Raw genomic sequence first — 12993 nt, 5'->3', positions numbered from 1 at the left:
TTATTTGCCGGTACATTTACACCAAATCCAACAAGAGTACTGACTCAATGATTGATCTACCAGGTGACCAACAAACCACACAGGATTAGGAAAATATACATATTTAACTAAAAACTACAAGTGCACTTGAAGGCTTCATTGATACGCTCCCTAACGCTTCCCAAACCTTTTCTAATAGATGATTTTTGGCTTTTAATTGTGCTAAAAAATCTTTGTTATTAGTTGCTAAATGAAAGAAATAAAGCTGACAGAGCTTGGGTATTTAGACATCTGGTATGTGTCCCTGCTGAACAAAGAGTAGATATACACGAGAACCAAACGCTCACTTTTTTTCTCAAAGTCCTTCTTTTTGGGGGACTAAAGCCAGCCTTGTGAAACATAATAACCTTCAGCTACTCTCCTGAATCATTTTGGGTTTATTGTGAACAAATATGCTTCATGAATATAGAGAAACATGAACTGCAGTTTGGAGCAGGGGACCGGCGCGTTTTTTCTGTCGAATGAAGGCTTTGTCAAGGCAAGAGAAAAAGAGGGGGGTGGGTCCATTTACAGATAAGATTCATTCTTTTTCAGGGGGAAAAATGGAAGAAATGACAAGACTGTGAACTTTCTTTTCTTTTTCCTTTTTCCCTTTTCTTCCCAGTAATCAGAGTCAGAAAGGGTGAGGAGGGGATGGGGTGCGGTTGGGGATGTGGGTTCGATGGGAGGAGAGTAATGCAGTGTTGTCTTTCTCCCTCTGCAAGGACATTTCATTATATTCTCAATAATTCAGATGGGGTCTTTTGTCAGCACGCTCCCTGGTAGCAGGACTGATTGCAGAGTCCAACTCACCTCTGTATTCCTTAAACTCGCCCCTCCTTCCAAAACATTCTCTTTATTTTGACCTTCACTTGTCTCCAAAAACACACACGTTCCCCTTCATTGCACTCGTGTGTGTGTGTTGGGGGGTATCGGTGGCCGTGCAGTTCCGTGCATGTGAATCATGCGCTTTTGCTGGGTCCATAATGAACTTCCTGAAAGTCACCTTCACCTCCTATTTGGAGTGATGGGATAAGTGGATGGGCATCTCCTGTTACAGCTCCAGTTTCTGCACCTTTGAAATCATCAATAGCTGCCACTAACCACACACACACACACACACACACACACACACACACACACACACACACACACACACATAAAGCTCTTATGGCTACAGTTACTGCAGACTTATTGATTGAGTAAGTATGTGCATGTGTGCACAGAGCTATGATGGAAAGGAAAAAAATAGAAATATGTTGACAGCTGTTGAGGAAACAAGTAGGCAGCTGCAGGGTGGAGGTCAGAGAGCGGGAGTGAAGATGTTAAGAAAGACAGAGACAAGAGGACAGGAGGCAATAATCAGGAAAACATGAAACTCGGGCAGAAAAATGTGGTGACGGGTTCACACAAAGCTGTGTGGCTGAATGAAGGATAAGGCGAATGCTGACACCCAGAGGACAGAAGCAGTCAACTGCATGGCAGAGATAACAGGCGGTGAAAGGGGGGAGCGGAGGGGGGAGGAGAGACGGAGATGAAGGCAGACAGGAACAGAAAGAGGGGAAAAAATGTTCGGACAGATAAGACGAAAGAAGGGAAATGAAAGAAGTGGAGAGAATGGTAGGCTGCTGTCACCGTGTCCTACGAGAATAAAAATGTGCATGCGAAAGCGTTCTCATAAAACAGGGAATTATGCTCCCACATTTATTTTTATTGACTGTGTCTTCATTTGCAGCAGCAGGAGATTATAAATTTCATTATGTGATATTTCTTAGAGACAATATGCTGTTAAATTCAGCAGACTGACGCTCTGCCCTGACTGGCTGTAATGTACCAACATGAACTACATCTTATAATCGACTGCATATTGCCATAATTAACAGAGGCTTTCTAAATGAATAGGATGGCGTTTGCCAAAGTAAATGGTTCTCACATGGCCTGTGAAAGGGAGAACAAAGGGCTTGTATCGCAGTGTCAAAGGAGCATTTCTAAACCTTCGCATTACGAAATTAAAGCTCTGATTGTGTATTTTATCAAACTTGAACTGTAACGCAGGTCTTAAGAATCATTCAGGTACAAATGTGCACCTCGTAATAACCACCATGGCATTAGCAAACCATTAAGGTTGGGGTGTTTTTAGCCACTTTCTAAATAGGCAACTTTTCAGAAACTAGAATATGTCATACATCTATTTTGGTATCACAGGTTTTCTGCTGAAAGCTTTTGTGTTTGGGTGTAATCCTGCCCCTAAACCTACTGTAGATGTGTCGCTGGTGGTCTGGTGTCTGTTCAGATGCCAAAGATTGTAAACATTATACTAATTTCCAGTTCGATCTTTTTGCCACTAAAGTAACTTTGCACGAGCAACATTAATAGTTCCAAATAATCCTTATGTTGCACTGAGCATTGATGCAGCTCCTCAGTTTATCCTCTGTCTGAAACGAGCACTTTTACCTCTCGTCCCCCAACATTTAAGCCAACTGCTCCTTCTACACAACAAGTTTGATAAGCAAGTTGGTGGAGCTACTTTTCTCACAAGTGACGCGCACCTGAGATGCTACATTAGGAATTCTGGATGGATCCTGAACTCTTGTCTTCTGGGAATTACCTGTTACCTCATGATTTGAATCTTTGACTGTATTTAATATGAGCATGAACTATTGTAACTGTATACATGCAACAGCAAATAGATTCCCTGTGAAAAAATTTTTTCTGCCTCATCTAAATGGGATGGCAGCAGCTCACACACACTTATCCACAGAGTCACTAGACTTGGACTAGTGTGATGTTTTTGTTGTTATTCTTTATTATTATTTTATATGACATTTCCTTGTCAAGAGCAATAAAGATTTAGCAATTGATTATTATTAAATAGTTTTTATTATTAAATAGGGATTTTTTTCAAATAGTTTGCTGCATTCACTGTTAGCACAATTTTGCCTTCTACATAACATAAATAATAAACCCAACAAATAAAACTCTTAACACAACTGCATGTTAAGACATTTATCACTCTCTCTCTGTAGAGTGAGGAGTTTAACCTGTTAGTGAACCAGGCACTGAACCCCACCCCCAGCACCCAGTCAGCTCCCCATGCCAGTCCCAGGTCTCTGGTGACTTTGAGCAAGCAGTAACCTGCATGGCAAGTCAGCAGCATTCTGCTCCGAATCCTGGTTTCAGGTGTAAGCCTTTAAAAAAGCAAAAGTTTGAAGTTTGGTCTTGTTTGTTTGTTTTAGAAAAGAAGGACCTCTAACCTCTGTAGCAAATGTTAATCAAAAAAGAATTGTCTCAGTGTATGTAGGTACTGGTTTTTAGAGGTTTTGAACAGCAATACAGATCTTGGGTCTAGAGCCAGCTATCATTTCATGAATGCAAGGGTGTGGAAATGATGTCTTTGACACTGCAAGAAGAGATCGGACTATGGTTGGAAATGAGGATTATTTTCTGTCGTCACTTGCAAGGACTTGTTAGGCTTCATAGGCATTTAAATAAATGAATAAAAGCAAAAAGTAAAATCTTTAGCTTCCTGTTCTAACACATCAAAGACCCAGGATGTATATTTGCTTGAAATACTGTCTACAGTGGTTAATCAAATCAAGCAACAGAAGTGAGTTTTGCAAAATTGTTCCCAAAATATAGCAACATCAAAAAAAGGCTGTGATAAGCTTGTAATGCCGATGGATTTGACTATTTTGGAATCAAAAAGCAGTTTAAACTGACCAAGATTTATACAGGCCTGACAGACAATTTTGTTTCTCATCACACAGGACTCATTTGAATTTTCTTATACTGGTTGAGAAGTACAGTGATTTGAAGTGCACATGGTAACATGAAGGCAGAGCTGATTTTTTCTGTCCATGTTCAGACAGCAGTACTTTGTGGATGCCTTGTGCTGCAATGATACTCCAAATATGCCTGCAAAGCTCACATTCTCCTGTTTGAATTTTGTCTCTTGCCCAAATTGTTATGGAGTTATCATTTAAAATTGGGCCCTTTAAATAAAGGGTTAAATGACACCAGTTCTCAACTCTCATCTCTGCTGATAACTTTCTGTTTCTTCATTACTGTAAGTGACATTTTGTACTGTCAGCCAGCTTTAACAAAAATAACTGTCGCAACCTGTAATAATCATATCTACAGTCTTAATCACCTAACAAGAAGTGAAAATGCTTCGAACACTCACAGGGACAAGAACTTCTCACCTGGCTTCCTCCACTCTTTCAGAGATAAAGGGCCTTTGAAAGAGCATCTAGAGAATCATGGGACACTAACTTTTTCATTGGAAGCTAAAATTGTTTTAGGTGTGTTAACAGTTCCTCGAGGTATCTTTGATTGCTGGTTTTACACAATTTCCTCCCACCACACTGAGCCATTTCTTGTCAGCTATGTTCAAATGATATCCAAACACAGTAACTAAATGCAATTGAGGAGGAACACTAGCCTAATATTAAAACATAGATTTTTTTTTCATCACAGTAAAGTAGTATTTTCAGGGTTCTGTTTAAATGAGACAGGGAAGACATATCAAGAGCCACAATGCTCACACTGGCACTGGACAGTAAAGCAGTGGTGTGTGATATATGACATGTATGCGGTTTCAGCCATGATAGAAACAAATAGAATGCTGGGACATTTTTCCCTTTCGGGAACATATTTGTCCCTCATGTTTTTCCACTCTCCCCCAAGGATTTGCTGACATCTGTGAGTCATTATTTTAAGGCAATGATTATTATTCTTTACGTTGAGACAGTGATTGTTAATCTCTCACTGTAAATGCAATAGGTGGCAGGAAATGCGTAGGAGGAATCAACAGTACTGAATAGGCCAATCAGAGTAGTTGCTGGCCACATCGACGTGACAGTGCAGTTACAAGAGATTCATGTCAGGTTATGACATCAGCTGTGTAATACTGCATATCAATAAAGAGGACAATAATACAATGGTAACACTGAGCAGGTCTCCATCAAAACGTGGAGCAAACATAATAAGGTAATAAGCAAATAAGAAAGCAAATTACTGCTAGGACAATTTTAGTTTGTCTCAGAAAAGTAGATTTGTGAAGAAGAAAGTAAATCCTCTTTCAATTCTAAGGATAGTTAATATTTTAAAGTCATCTGGTCCTTAGGAGACCTAAAAATAAGGTGAAACCATTTTAAAATAAACAGCATATTACAAGTTGCCATTTTCCCACCACAGGAATCTCAAATATTCTTGTTTGATATGAAACTAGTGGAAGATTGTCTCAGTGTCGCTGAAACTGAAGCTGAAAGTGTCAAAGGACAGCCACCGATGTGTTTGTGAACACTGGACCAGTGAGTAGATGGTTGTTGAGAGATATTTACCGAAAGACGTTACTAAGCAGAGCAGTCAGATATCACATGCATGTTCCCTGGGTGAGAAACCCCATGATGTGAAATACAGCAAGCCAAGCTGTTGTCATTTTCTCTCAGGGACCTCTTCTGTATCACCACGCGAAATATGTCTATCATGAAGTTTGTGTCCTCCGTAATACCTAGATAGGTGCTAGATAGGTACTAGATATCCTTATGTTAGGTAATGTCAGTCTTGGATCGACTTGTAGATAATTTACTCTTATATGTGTAGTTCTTGAGACTTAAAACTTCTGCTATTTCTTGTGCTAGTTGTGCTGTGAATGAATGAAGGACTGAAATTATTGCAGTTATTTATGTTTTAGCTCCATGATAAGTTACTGTTTTTAAAGTAACACTTGTAGGTATTTATTGATGTTCAGTTGATTGCACTCTTTCTTAAGTCTGATTTTGCTTGGCTTGTGGTGATTTTTGTTTGCCTCTGGTTTGTTCTTCACACAACACGTGGCGCATATTAGGAAACACTCCTAATGTTGCAGATCTTTGTGTGGCGGCCATGCTTGAAACAACCTAAGCATAACCTTTCTGCTTGAATGAATCTGATTCTGTCAGCAAGTGCTTTCTCTATCAACTTCCTACATTTGGAGAAGGTATGCTCAGTCATTTCACAAAAAATACACACAATAGGTGCAGTGTTTTTTTTCACTGAAACTTCCCGAGTACCTTTGCTGAAAAGCTCAAATGTCTTGAAGGTTTTTATCTTTAAGCCTAACCTTGTTTCAGTGGTTGCAGCAGTATAAGAGGGTTGTAAGCAATTTTCACCTCTCTCAGCAAAAACATCACAGATTGGCTGTAGGAGGAAAATTGGTTAGTCAATTTCAACAATTTGTCTGTTCCACTTTGCGTTTAGCCAATCAGGGAACTTTGACAGAATGTTTCTATTCCTTTACAGTCATTCAAGATTTCCAGTACCTTATGGACCATAGCAGCCTCACAGCTGCACATGAGTCAACAAACTCCTGAAGTTCAAAGCTGATCTTGGAGCCTGAGTTGGGCCATGCTTGGAGTTGGTCTCTATCTTCCATGCTGTAAATCAGTTGTGATATGGACACCTATTTAGGTGTCCATATCTTCATATCTTGATTGCAGTAACATAAGCTGATTCAGCTAAAGGAGGATATAGCCAGTAATTGATTTCTTGGCTTATCCACTCCCATATCTGTAAAGTGAATAGATTTTGTCTGTGTCTTGAATGTTTTTCTGGTCAATCAGCATCTCAAAAGGAGTTTCCAGTCACTGTATTTCAGTGGATCTCCACTGAATATTGTAGCTTCAGGAATTGGAATTCTGTTGGCACTAAAAGCTTCTGCCAGCACTTAAACAAGTTCTGCAAGACTTTTCTTTGAAGAAGTGGCCACAACTTGTGGCACAGAAGAAAGAGGGGCAAAGAGCCTGTAGGAGCATGCACTTCATTATCCACAGAAATCTCAAGTTGCATTATGTCCTCTTGCATGACATTCACTTGGTCAGACTCCAGCATTTTCACACGTGCTGCAGTGAGATCTTTAACTGCCTCCAAGGATGCTCTTCCTCTATTTCAGCCATGATTTTAGCTTTCTCTTCCTCTCTTTCTCTTCTTCATTTCATTGCATCTCTTCTGCGTCTCTTTCCCTACCAACATTTTACTTTCTGACCCCTGTTGAGCTATCTTTATTTAACTTCTGCTTGAACATACTCAGTTTCTATCTATTCGTTAACAACATTTAGAACAGCCTGACTTGCGGCAACCTCAGCAGCAGCATCTTGCCATTTTACAGAAGACCTGCTTGAATACTCTGAGATCCCTTTCAAAAAAGAAGTGACAGCTTGATTTAGACCTGCTCTTCCTTTTCTGGAATCCTTCCATTCAGTCTGCCTGAGGCTTTGGATAAAACAAATGTAAAAATCTCATTCTTTGACACATAACCTGGTCTGGACTAGGGATGGGTATTGTTTAGGTTTTATCCGATACCAGTACCAAACCGGTACTTTTGAAACGGTGCCGGTGCTTAAACGGTGCTCGAACCGGTGCTTAAAGAATGGAGAACACAAACTTTGTCCAAAAACCTCTCATGTTCAGCTGTTTTTTTGTAAAAAGATAACAATGTTAGCCTTTTCTGCAGCTATGGGCCATATATGGTATCACTCTTGGCTGGAAGCAGTGCTTAAACAATGGAAAAAACACAAACTTTGTCCAAAAAACTCTCATGTTTAGCTGTTTCCCTCTTTTTCTTTGGTCATTTTAGCCTTTTTGGCCAGGGTGAAGGGAGTATCTGCCATCAAACAAGAAGACAGCCGCATGTAGCTATGATTATGTTTGCTAGTTCACCTTACATGCATTAATGTAATAACGTGGTTAGCCTACTCAACGTAAATTACACACGAACAACGTTAAGCGACTCACCCAGAGAAGAACGGCTGCTGTTGCATCATCATCCTCATCATTTCTGCTACACTGGCAGGGCTAGGGGCCAGGACGCTAATCTTTGGGTTCTCGGGGAATGTTGCTAACTCTGGGTCCGATAACAGGCAACATACCCGCAGTAGATGCGCTCGGTGTGAGGTCTTGCAGCAAGCTATCAAATATGGTGCATTTCTCGGCTTTAAAAATAAATCGCTATGCGTCACCAGGTGTTTCATCGGATTCGAGGTGTTACCTCCTTTGCACAGCATCACAGTATCAGCTTAAAGCACTTGTTGCAGGCTGCTGAGTTTGCATCTTTTGCTGTGAAGTACAGCCAGACTTTGACCGCTTCGCCTTGGGCATTTTTAATCTGTAGCTCTGCTCTAAAAGAACGTATGCACCTGGACCCGCCTACTATCCTTGGAAAGGTAAAATGATTGGCTAGAATTCAAAGTGTAAGACATCTCAGGGGAAAAAAAGCACCGAAATAAAGCACCGAAATGTGCGCTGCTTTTCGGTCTGGTTACTACCGTTTATGTCAGAACCGGTGCCATTATACCGGTACCCATCCCTAGTCTGGACATCTACAGAAAGACCTATGACATCACCTATAATATTATAAAATAGAGCTTTTGATAATGTCTCTGTTGTCACTTGCCTTTGAGATTAAACTGTGTTTTCTGTTAGTCTTACATGCCATTAAACCCCGGCCAAAGCGCTTTGATTTTTGTTGCATGGGGCTTTCCATTTTAAAGTTTTGATTCTGTTTCAATCTTGTTGTGCTTCAGTGTTATACACGTCATCTTCTTGATCTCAGGAGTTTATAACTATGTACACCTTCTTTTATGACTGTATGCATATAGTGTGGGCACTGTGTAATTCCCTTGAAGCACCTGCAGACACAGGTGGTGTTCTTTCTATTCATTTATTCAAAGACTTCCCTCCAAATCCAACTAAAACTAAATGCCCAGCATTAACAAAATTAAGACTGTTGACTCCAAATAGGGCACTTTATGCAGAATAACATGCATACATGCCAGCATCTACTGTAACAATCTGACTCTGGAACTAACAATCTTTGGACTACCAGTGTGCTATCCTAACACCTCACTCCCAAACTGCCACGTATGATTTCTGCATGCCTGCCTTAATATTATATCAGTCTGAATTCAACCATGACAGAAACAGCAGCTTTGTGTTGGATTTAGCTGTAGCCCATATCACATTCACCGCAGGTATACAAATGAAGTAAAAGAAAATAAACTTGAAGTTTGAATGTGTAACGTGAGTGAAAAGAGAGCAGTGAACTTATGTGTGTGTGACACAGACGACTGACGTAAACGATGGACTACGTAACACATCCTGGAACTGTCACGCACAATGCATCGTTGTTTGAAACGCTGCCAAATTTTTCAATAATGAAGCCAAAGTGTGTCCGACTAATCACTGTGAACTGAAAGGCTTGCTCCAAGGTAAGATTTCATGTGTTTCAGGATTTTGCGCTCTTACCCCTCATTCATTTTGAATGGGTTGACATCAAGCATTGTCAAAGTGAATCAATCAAATTTTGTCTGTTTAAATGCTCCTTTGCTGCTGTTAGCCAATCAAAGCACATTATGAAAATATCACGACAGAGTAAGTTTGTTTGTGGGGCATCCCATTCAGTATCAAAATAAAAAGGACATTTATCATTGTGGAGAGGAAGCACCCTGTTGTATGAACTAAGTTAGTAACCAGCAGGTAGCTTGTCTCACACTAATGGTTAATTCAAGCTCTGTTAGCTTCCTTCATGAGTGATTTATCACTATGACAGACATACTAGCAAACATTTCCCTCACATGCCAAGTAAACACACTGTCAAGTGTTGAGCTCTCCGTATCTCAATCCTTCCTAAACATTCAATTTCAGACCGTTTTACTCACATTCTCTGTAACATCACAGTGGTCATCTCAAGCACAAAGGTGTGGTTGTGAGTAGAGATGGCACAATGCCACTTTTTTATGTCCGATACCGATACCGATATTATAAATTTGGATATCTGCTGATACCGATATGAATCCTATATAGTGTTTTTTAATCAATAAAACTTTTTTTAATATCTTGCTGCATTTTGTATAAGTTCATACTCAAGTTTAAAGCAACAACAACACTAAAGCTATTCTGTTATACCTGTATGCAAAAAAAATTTCATAGTTCAGCAATAATGATCAATCTAATAAACTTAAACCTGCAACATCCTCCCTATTCTGATATTTTAAAGAGTACTTAGCGTAAATATTAAGCAACCTAACTAATAGGGTTCCAACTCCCAGCAAAAAAAAAAAAAAAAAAATACGGAACCACCCCTTACCCTCCACCTCATGATGCTTAATCGACGTAATCAACATTAATTTGATGCATTGTGGGGAAAAAAAATGCACAGAAATCAATTATTTTTCAAGAAATATTAAATAGATTCAACATCTTTCTCTAACAGAATTGCAGGCTGCACAGATGGTGCCTTCCCAAAGGAAAAAGTACTACAGCTTACTAGGGTATATGTTAGACTTAAAAGTTACTATATACAGTAATGGACTTCTATTCATTTTACATTAAATTAAAACTTTGAGTGTCAGATAATTATTTAATAAAAGCTAGACATTTTAAATGAGAATAAGAAAGAAAAGTATTTCTTTGTGCCCCCCTTGTCCCTGTTAATGCCCTACCTGCCCCCCTGGCTAAACTTTGCTAGATCCGCCCTTGACAGACAGAGTCTGGCTCAGATGCTGGCAGTTCTCACTGCAGTGTACCGGTAGCGTCTCCTTTCAGGCCAGGATAGACGAATGTCACAGAGCAGTGACTAAGTTTGTGGTAAAAAGGACATTACTGGATATTCTTGTGTAATTGCTACAGAATAATTTATGTTATACTTGGTTATTGCTACAGAAGAATATTTATTTTATTATTTTACATTTACAATTTTTTTTTCCTGGGGACCCCATTGAAGAGCCGTAGGCTGGATCTCTTAAGATGTCACTGTTGGGTTTGTAAGGCCATGTTACTCCTAAATTTCTATCTTGTTCAAAGAGAAGATATAAAACAAAGTTCTAAGCTAATCAACCTTAGTGTTCTCCTTTTTTAAAAAGAATCGATAAAGAATCGAATCGTTAAACAGAATCGAAAATGGAATCGTAATCATGAAAATCTTATCAATACCCATCCCTAGTAACAGATCCTTTAAGTTGTGAGGTGGGTGGCTCCATGGATCAGACTCCAGCACACCCCTCAGATGCTCAACATGCATCCTGGTGCCAGGTATTCTTGAGGTAAGCAGTGCAGATACATCTGGCCATCCACCTGATGTAAAAAACAGCCCACTTTCTTCCCTTACTCCATGGTCCAGTTCTGATGTTCTCATGTCCATTGTTGGGTCAGCATAGGCACCCTGACTGCTCTCTGGCTATGCAGGTGTAACCCACATCAGATTTGTGGGTTGTGCTGCTGCATAAGGTTGGAGGTGTAATTTTCCCTCCCCGCCGCTAGGAGGCGAGTATGCCTTGAGATGACTTTCTGTTAGTCAACATTTCCTGTTGTGGAAGCCATTACTCACGAGGCAACCGCCAAATTAGCTGAAAGATCCTGGTAAGAAAAACTGGAATAAAAGTTAAATTCGCAATTTATCTTCACATACTAGCTGTTAACAGATGGCTATTTATTAGGATCTGAGATCTGTGAAATACGGCCGTGGGAAGCTGCGTCAGCTGGACGAGCTATCTCACCACGAGCTCCGGTAAGGGATGCTACATGAATGTTAGCACCATAAAGACATGTAGTTGACTGCTGTTAATATATTTTCTGCTTTAAAAAACAAAACCAGTCGGAGTTGTGATATTTATGTTTAAAGTACTATAAGATCACTGATGTGCAGATGTTTAATTTTAAGTGCTAAAGTATACATTAGAATGTGCCCAGCTAACCGCTAGTATTAAGTTACTGCTTAGCGATCTCTGTGTTCTAACATTACTGTGATTCATCTGAGTTTGTTAGCTTTCCAAAACGTTGGAGAAGCAGTAATATTGTCATGTAGTGCTTAAATGCACCCTTTCAGTTTTGTTGACTTAGAAGTTAATTCATTTGATGAAGATGCAAAAAGTTCATAAAATGTGATTATAAAATGTGAGGGATCTCATTACCCTGTTGATGTATTAATGTTTAAAGAAGTTGATATATTTTTCTGAGAAATAATTCAGGTTGAAATATCTGAAAAAAGAAGAACAGTTAAAAGCAAGCTGTTAAAAGGATAAATATGGGAGAGTGAATCTTATAAGTTTATTTATCCCCAAAAGGGTAAATATAAGGTATATTTTCTGTTGCACTAAGACCTTGTGTGATGTAACTCAAATTATTTTAGGATGGTTGAGACATTGTATAACTAAAATAATTTGTTATACTTGAGCAATACTTGACTGAAAGATGAGTGATGGAAGAAGAATAGATAAAATATGTAATGTATGCACTCTGCACTGTGTGCATAGATTGGTTTTTGACCAGGACTGGATCATTTGAGATCTGAACCCTGTGGGTTCAGTGGCGAGCCAATCCCGAGAGAGTGACTGTCGACGGACCCGAGTGCGGTGTGGCCAGCCGTGGGATCCATCTTCAGCGAACCTCAGGACTATTACTACCTTCCTTGATACAGATAAGACTAACACTTTAAAAATCTACCCGGGTAGTGTTCGAACCAATGGACAGAAACACACACACAAGGAACTCTAATTTCTCTTTCTAAAGAGAAGTGGACTGAGCAACGGGAGCGGAAGCTCTTTAATTGAAACTCTTTGGAGAATTTCCTTAAAGAGGATGTTGTTTTGATTTTATTTTTGGGCCCTTTAATGTGCGTTTGTGCACTGTAGGAAGCCGGCTTTAGACAGGCAGGGTTTGTAAACTTTACAACTTTCAATACAGTTTCTACTCAAATCACATCTATTCTATCATTGTGTGGTTCCTTCTCTGCTGATCCTTTCAAGGCTCCATAGTCTTACCTAGAACTTTCTGATACTGGTCCAAAGTCGTCGAGACAATAATTTAATGCATATCTCATGTTGTTTAATTGTAATACCTGTTACACAGGCCATACGCAACAAACTGTATAGAGTTTGTATTAGAACCAGCATGAACTTTTTTGAGCAGTTTGAGCTACAATAGCTTGTCATTTGGATCAGG

General features: G+C 39.5%; 1 protein-coding gene and 1 long non-coding RNA gene across 10 annotated transcripts in view; one reads left to right on the top strand and one right to left on the bottom strand.

Annotated features, from left to right (window-relative positions):
• The window catches only part of adgrb1a (adhesion G protein-coupled receptor B1a), a 207871-nt gene that overhangs the window by 118771 nt on the left and 76107 nt on the right, over positions 1 to 12993 (bottom strand). The gene's annotated exons all lie outside the window — the stretch shown is intronic.
• LOC145431725 (uncharacterized) lies at positions 11324 to 12752 on the top strand. Its single transcript, XR_013912004.1, has 3 exons — positions 11324 to 11412; positions 11490 to 11560; positions 12306 to 12752. It is a non-coding gene; the product is annotated as an uncharacterized LOC145431725 (long non-coding RNA).

Source organism: Astatotilapia calliptera, chromosome 11 (genome assembly GCF_964374335.1).
Source record: "Astatotilapia calliptera chromosome 11, fAstCal68.1, whole genome shotgun sequence".
NCBI classification, from domain to species: Eukaryota; Metazoa; Chordata; class Actinopteri; order Cichliformes; family Cichlidae; genus Astatotilapia; species Astatotilapia calliptera.
This window is presented reverse-complemented; position numbering and strand designations above follow the sequence as displayed.